Below are 9023 nucleotides of genomic sequence, written 5' to 3' on the forward strand. Positions count from 1 at the left end.
CATTTATTTTTCTATCCTCTAATATTCCCTACATTGTTATGGATTTCTTCTCTTACAACAACATTTGGACTCAGCTTATAGCTTAATTGTTTTTTGTTATATACCAGCCTATTATATGCATATGAGCGCTATATAAAGTAACAAGTAAGATTTTATGGTTATTTATACGCCTCCAGATGTAACGATAAATATATAGTAATATTTTTCATATGTGCAGCTTCATGCACACTTCTTACAGTAGAGGTACATTTTGTGTTTTAGAATGATAAATGCTTCAAATCAATTATTGAACAAAGCATATAGTAATTTTTTTTTAGTTTTTAAATTTCATGTGCTCATTTGTAAAAGTGCTGACTGCATATGACTTTAGAAAAATAACAGAAGTGAGACTGATAAACCACTTTTTACGCAAATAAGTTGCTTTTTCTCAAAAAGGATGTGGATTGAAGCCAAGCAGCCTTATTGCCAACAAGATCACAGACATCTTCAAGAGCCTCCCATAATGCATAGGGTCTCAGTGGCAGATCTTAATTTTCCATGGAGAAAGGAAACACAAACAAGGAAGAGTCAATAGATCATAAGAATCAAGTGATGCTGCAATGAAGAACTGTAGTCCCTCCGAAATATATACCACAAAATAAAAGTAAAGTATCTACCAATGAAGTATCATTTACAGTAATATCAGATTCAAGAGTAAACTACATTGTGCACAACTGATCACGATAACCATTGTGACAAAAATAAATATGATCATTTTCATGTTTTTTAGTTTCTCAAGTCGTTATCTTAATGTTTAACATTACTGCACAATAATGAAATCAGCAGCGTTTGTTTATTTAACATTGCATAAGAGTGCTTATTTTATGTCTTCCTGTTGTCAGCGTTCTGTTTGTTGAGAAGACAATACTTGAGTTATGATTTATTATTAGTATCATCATAGCTTTGCATTACGTAAAGATGGAGTGACACAATGACCTTTTGTACAGCAGAAGTTTTCCATAGAGAAAGAATCTAAATAAATCTGTATTTCCAGGGTACAGAGTGCACTATTCCGTGAGCTTGTATATTAAAACGATTTGTTTGGTGGATGGAGAGAGAGAAAAATCAAATTTGAGGGCTTTTAGAAGCTTAAAGGAATATTTCACCCACAAATGAAAATTTGCTGAAAATATACTCACTCTGAGGCCATCCAAAACGTATACATTTTGCAATCTCTAGTCTCTCTTTCTGGCAAACTGGTAGGCTTTAGTGGGTGTACATATAGTTTGGCCAGGAATTCAGCTTCCATCACATAACAAACCACAACAACAAGAGCTATATGTCATTTTTGGGTTCTTGGAGCTTAGAAGATAAGGATGAAGGCTCAATCTTGCAAAGGGACTTGTTTATTAAGCATCACTTGCCAATGAATCTTCTGCAGTGAATGGGTGCCGGCATGCGTGCTTGATCTGTGCATATTTCTCTCCTGATTCGGACGAGACAGCTTTTTAGTGAAGAAAGAAATATGGAAATAGGACTCACATTTGAAGTTAAAAACTCCTACTCTATATTGTTTAGTATAAACATACAGGTTTTGGATTACTTACATTACTTGTGGAGTAGGCTTACTCTGATGTTTTTATCAGCTTTTTAAAAATAGGGGTTAAATAATCAGAGCACCAGTTATACTGGTGGTCACAGGAGGTTCTCCATGGCTGCAGTTGGGCACAAGACTACAAGGGTTTTGACACCCGACTTTTGCCTTTTCACAGCCACCTGACCTGGAGGAGACCCTTGTGCAGCTGCTACCCGACTATCAGAAAAGTTTCAGATGAGATTCGTAAAAGAGGAACAGGATGGTGTAAAACCGATATTTAACTACACTGCAAACGTTGCATTTAACATGAGCTGACATGCGACAGTCACTGATTCCAGACCAGTGACTCTGAGGCATCGTCACTGTGGCCGCTAGGCAGATGCAATGAGCTTTACACAAAAACTCAAACCACAATAACCATCATTTCCGGCTGCAAGACACACTACGCACACGACTGGAGCTTTCTCGTGGGAACTTGCTCGACGCTTTACCTCTTGACTTTTTCATATTCACAGTCTGTCTAGATGTGGGTGTTAGCTCTATATTATGAAACCTCTGCTATCGGCTCTGCATGCAGTAGTGTAAACAGTTCAAAACACCAGGATAATTAAATTTAGGCTATATTTATAAAATAAGCATTTTATCATAGCCTACTTAATATATTTATAGGCCTATAATATGATGTGCGCTGGATGAAAAGGTGGGGTAAAATAATAAAGTGAATGCGTGGGGCGAAATGTGAGAGAAACTAAATGAAGGAAACGTGTATATGAAAGTCGTATCTTATCTAAAGATAATTTAGCTGAGTTTAGGCTTTTTTTCCCCCGCTGGTGTCAACGATAACATTTTTTGACGTTTGACTTCCCTCTAGTGGCAAACACAGCAAAACGCCAGTTTATTGCTAGTGGGTCATTCTACAGAAACGTCCATTTTTCTGTCCCTAGCCTTTACAGAAATATTACAATTGAAAACACATTAGGGTTAAATATATATATATATATATTAAGATAAAACAATGTGTTATTTGAACAATTAGACCTTCTTGCGCCATCAGTGTGGCAATATTTGTTTTTAATTAATTATAAAGAACTCCAAGCAACACAAAACTGCTTGTCCCCACAGACATGTACAGAGGCAAAGTGTTTTATTTTGCAGTCAAAATCAGGGTTTTGTACCATTTAAATTACAAAAATTTTATTCATTACTATCAAATATATGATATAAATGGCACTATAAAATAAAATGCTCAATAAATATTATAAAATGTATAGTGAAAATAGTGGCCCCAGGATTTGTGTCACTGGTGTTACCGTTTGACAAAAATCTGTCATTTTGTAATAAAAATCAGACTGATGATATCACTTGATTTCCTCCTTCCTATTTTCTAAAGATCTTTGAAAAAGCCCATGTTACGTCCACTGTTTCTTTTCAATAATCAGAAATTTTCTAATTTAACTCATGATTTCATATGAAGCTTTTAGTTGACGTCACTGGTATGACCTATTTATTGCTAGGGAGTTGTAAAAAAAACTATAATAAAAATAGATTAAACTACTTAATTTAGTGAGTATGCAATGATTGACAACATATGGTTTGATACCTTACAGCAGACATTTAGTAAAATGCTTTTTTTATGAAAATTGCCACTGGTGTTACTATCACTAGTGTTACCTTCCTGATGGTTAACACAGTGAAGATCAGTGTATCAGGTCTTATGTCACTGATGACTCATTGTGTCACTGATGTTACCGTACTTTTTTTTTCTTTCTTTCAAATTAAAGAAATAAAACATAATCTCCTTATTTCTTGCATTTTTCATTATTTTTCTGTAACTCTGACTACATTTGCTGAAAAATATATCAAGAAAAAATATTTAATAAAATCTTTTTTATATTGATAAAGAAGGTAACACCAGCGACAAAAAATGGTTAATTTGGTCTTGAAATAATTGCAGAAAAAAGCTAAAGACAAAAATAATTATTTTTTATATTATTTTTGGATAAATCCAACGTATAGCATTCTGTAAGATACATCTTTAATTTTGCATTTGCCATGCTTTGTACCAATAGATATATATAAATAAGAAAAAAAAAAACATTCTGTATTAACATTGCCTGCGTCCAGAACAACGGCAAAGTCTAACAACGCCTTTGATGCCTTACCATTTCTCCAGTATAACATTATTTGTTCATATGGCATTCAAACAAGTACTCAATTTGTCCAAAAGATGTCGCTATTGGAAAACATTTTTCAAAAGGTTTTTTTTCACCCGGCCACTCCTTCTCAGACTTGACGCACACTCATGCTGCCAGATTGATGACACAAACAAAAACGAGTTCACTTGACGATGAATTAAATGAAATTCATTGTGTCATCCGCCAACTGGCAACCCGGGTGCCGAAATATAATTGGGTAAACTGGCAGTGGGCGGGTTACACAAACCAAAACAGCATTGTTTTTCAGATAAAGTATGTTAACTTAGCATGTTTCTTAAATATCTGCGAACATATTATGATATTGTTATGCTTTTAGTAGAGTCAAAAACTTACATGCATTACCTTTAAAATGAGAATGGTCAGTGATAGCCTACTGATTAATTATTTTTTCAGCTCTCTTCGTGACCTTTATGACATTCATTCAACAGAGACCAAGCATCACAACTCACATATTCGTACAATCCAGCATATTCATAGTTGAGCATAAAGAAAATTGTGGCATACATTAAATAACTGACGGAGACTCCAAATGCTGAATAACTTGGGGGTTTGGGGTGTCATGGGGTGTTGTTGACTCACATGAATACACAACAGATTCCCAAAACCCAAAAGAAGAAATGCTTCACAATGCTATTTTTTGTCAGTCTAAGTATGGCAAGCATTTGTAACATTTAATCTATAAGCTGAAGGCCTACTAGTATCTTTTTTCATGTTACTTATTTTTTAGACACTAGTATCTTTTCCATTAAGTACTATTACTTATTCATTAGGTACTAGTGCTTATTCATTAACTACTATTGCTTATTCTTTAGGTACTAGTGTCTTTTGTAAAGGTACTAGTACTTATTCATTATATACTACTACTTAGTCATTAGATACTAGTACTTATTCCAGTAGTGACTAGTATTTAATTAAACTATTCGTGTTAACAAAAAATAGAACTAGCACTTATTTTTTAGTTACAAGTAACTTTTTAGACCAGAGATATCCTGAACTTAATAGATACTAGTACTTTTTAAATTTGCATTTTTGCCCAGTATGGTAATTGTATGTTGAATATTTATGAGCCAGCAACATATAGGAGAGAGATTAAACAGGAAACAGAAAAAAGGAGATGGATGTACTTTTTTTTTAGAAAACCAAATAGAAAAGAAACATTTATTTGCACACAAGCACATAAAAAACGTATTTTGTCAGTTTTTTAACTGTAATTTCGTAAATATAGTAGCCTAATGTGTTTGTTGGTCTTTGAGTGACCTCTGCTGGCAGGATGGAGATACGACACCAATTTTATTAGCTGTTATTTTCCTATTTTTCCTCCAGTAAAAACAATAAATATCATACACAAGCTGTATGTTAACTTTATTTATTTTTATTTTTTTCATATAGTCATGCCCAAAAATATGGATACCCTTGGTAAATATGATCAAAGAAGGCTGTGAAAATTAATCTGCATTGTTAATCCTTTTGATCTTTTATTTTAAAAAATTCACAAAAATCTAACCTTTCATTGGATAATAAGAATTTAAAATGGGGGGAAATATCATTATGAAATAAATGTTTTTCTCTAATACACATTGGCCACAATTAAGGACACCCCTAGAAATTCTTATGCGTAAAATAACTCTAAAGTATATTCCCAGTCATATTCACAATTTTGAGCACTCCAGCATGATTATAAACATGAAATTATCCAGCCATTGCTTCCTGTTTCACAGAAATATAAAGAGGAGGGAAAACAAAGCCCAAATGCCCTTAATCATTCATCACAATGAGAAAAACCAAAGAATATATTTCTGATGTGCAGCAAAAGATAGTTGAGCTTCACAAATTAGAAAGTGACTTTAACAAATGAGCTAGAGCAGTGAAAATTCCCATTTCCAACATCAGGGCAATAATTAAGAATTTCCAATCAACAGAAAATGTTATGAAACTGCCTGGAAGAGGATGTGTGTCTTTATCGTCCTAATGCATGGTGAGAAGGAGAGTTTGAGTATCTAAAGACCCTCCAAGGATCACAGCTGGAGAATTGCAGAAAATAGTTGAGTCTCGGGCTCAGAAAATCTTAAAAAAAAAATTCAAACAGCACCTACATGTTGTTTAGGAGGGTTACAAGAAAAATTCTCCTAGCTCATCCAAAAACAAACTAAAGCATATTCATTTATCAGACATGACTGGAACTTCAAATGGGACTGGTTTCTATGGTCAGATGAAACAAAAAAACAAGCTGTTTAGCAGCAAACACTCAAGATGGGTTTGGTGAACACGGAGATCAAAAATAACCCATGTGTACAATGAAATATACTGCTCTATTTTTGATGTTGTGAGGCTATATTTATGCTGGAGGTCCTGGACATCTTGTTTATACACATGGCATCTTTGATTATATCAAATACCAACATTTAAAAAATCAAAAAGTGACTGACTCTGTTAGAAATCTTATAATGACCATGTTTGGAACCGTACAATAATCCAAACACAAACCTTAAAACAACACAAAAATGGGTCACTGAACTCAAAACCAAGCTTCTGCTATAGCCATTCCAGTCCTCTGACCTCAACCCTAAAGAAAATGAGAGGAGTGAACTGAAGAGGAGAAGCACCACCAACATGGAGCTGGGAATCTAAAGGGTCTGGAGTGATTCTGGATGAAGGAATTGTCTCTGATCTCTTGTCAGGTGTTCTCTAACCTCATCAGGCATTATAGGAGTAAATGTAGAGCTGTTAAACTGGCAAATGGAGGTTTCAAAAAGAATTCAATAAAAGGGTGTCCTTAATTGTGGCCAATGTGTATTAGAGAAAAACATTTATTTCATAACAATATTTCCCCCCATTTTAAATTCTTATTATTCAATGAAAGGTTAGAATTTTTGAATTTTTTTAATAAAAGATCAAAAGGATTAAGTAAATGCAGATTAATTTTCACAGCCTTCTTTGATAATCTTTCCCAAGGCTGTCCATATTTTTGGGCATGATTGTAGCACTGGTGCTGCAGACACTGAATGTTTTTACATTAATATTCTGTAAAGGACACTGGTGCTGCAGACACTGAATGTTTTTACATTAATATTCTGTAAAGGACACTGGTGCTGCAGACACTGAATGTTTTTACATTAATATTCTGTACAGGGCACACCGGTGCTGCAGACACTGAATGTTTTTACATTAATATTCTGTAAAGGACACTGGTGCTGCAGACACTGAATGTTTTTACATTAATATTCTGTACAGGGCACACCGGTGCTGCAGACACTGAATGTTTTTACATTAATATTCTGTAAAGGACACTGGTGCTGCAGACACTGAATGTTTTTACATTAATATTCTGTAAAGGACACTGGTGCTGCAGACACTGAATGTTTTTACATTAATATTCTGTAAAGGACACTGGTGCTGCAGACACTGAATGTTTTTACATTAATATTCTGTAAAGGACACTGGTGCTGCAGACACTGAATGTTTTTACATTAATATTCTGTAAAGGACACTGGTGCTGCAGACACTGAATGTTTTTACATTAATATTCTGTAAAGGACACTGGTGCTACAGACACTGAATGTTTTTACATTAATATTCTGTACAGGGCACACCGGTGCTGCAGACACTGAATGTTTTTACATTAATATTCTGTAAAGGACACTGGTGCTGCAGACACTGAATGTTTTTACATTAATATTCTGTAAAGGACACTGGTGCTACAGACACTGAATGTTTTTACATTAATATTCTGTACAGGGCACACCGGTGCTGCAGACACTGAATGTTTTTACATTAATATTCTGTACAGGGCACACCGGTGCTACAGACACTGAATGTTTTTACATTAATATTCTGTACAGGGCACACCGGTGCTACAGACACTGAATGTTTTTACATTAATATTCTGTACAGGGCACACCGGTGCTGCAAACACTGAATGTTTTTACATTAATATTCTGTACAGGGCACACCGGTGCTGCAAACACTGAATGTTTTTACATTAATATTCTGTACAGGGCACACCGGTGCTGCAGACACTGAATGTTTTTACATTAATATTCTGTACAGGGCACACCGGTGCTGCAGACACTGAATGTTTTTACATTAATATTCTGTAAAGGACACTGGTGCTGCAGACACTGAATGTTTTTACATTAATATTCTGCAAAGGACACTGGTGCTGCAGACACTGAATGTTTTTACATTAATATTCTGTAAAGGACACTGGTGCTACAGACACTGAATGTTTTTACATTAATATTCTGTACAGGGCACACCGGTGCTGCAGACACTGAATGTTTTTACATTAATATTCTGTACAGGGCACACCGGTGCTGCAGACACTGAATGTTTTTACATTAATATTCTGTACAGGGCACACCGGTGCTACAGACACTGAATGATTTTACATTAATATTCTGTACAGGGCACCCAAAATCCAAACCTTGTGGTTTTCAGACAAACATTTTCTTTATTTGAAAAGAATGCCAAAAGGTATTATTAAAAATTATAATAATAATAAAACACCAGGTTTGCTGTACTTGAAGGGCTGCACAATTTTGTCCAATGTGTTTTTTATTTTATATATATATATATATATATATATATATATATATATATATATATATATATATATATATATATATATATATATATATATATCAATAAAACTAATAATGGTTATGGTTATTATTTCTAAATAGAAACACTTAACAAAATAAGGAACATTACTTTTGTAATAACACTATTTCACTATAATATACAAAACTGAGAAGCCTATATACGAATAAATATGATAATAAATATAGTTGCAAAAAAAATGCACACTTATTTACCCCGGAGAAGAACGTAAGAAATTGCACATTTTTACTTCAAAGTTCTTAATTATTTTAGCTATTTTTACTCAAATTAGGGTTTTGCAAGCAATAATGAGTACTCAATGAATTTATTTTTAATTCATACTCGTCGCCGGAGGGCGCCCTCGCGCAGAAACTCCACGAGTGAGATTCACTGATGAAGTTCCAGGAAATTCAGCTTTCGCTTGTAGATGTAGCTGAATAACAATCAGATAGACGTTTTACTGATTAAACTTGATGAAAATAAACAATGACTGCGACAATATATGCGTTTATCTCTGCTCTTCAAAACATCGCGCGTATTTTTATGAGAATAAAGTTTAAAACGCAATCCTAATGCAAATTTATTCTGCGTGTTATATTACCATGTGGACTCTGATTGGACAGTGGAGAGGT

The sequence above is a fragment of the Carassius carassius genome, chromosome 40, assembly GCF_963082965.1.
Source record: "Carassius carassius chromosome 40, fCarCar2.1, whole genome shotgun sequence".
NCBI lineage: Eukaryota > Metazoa > Chordata > Actinopteri > Cypriniformes > Cyprinidae > Carassius > Carassius carassius.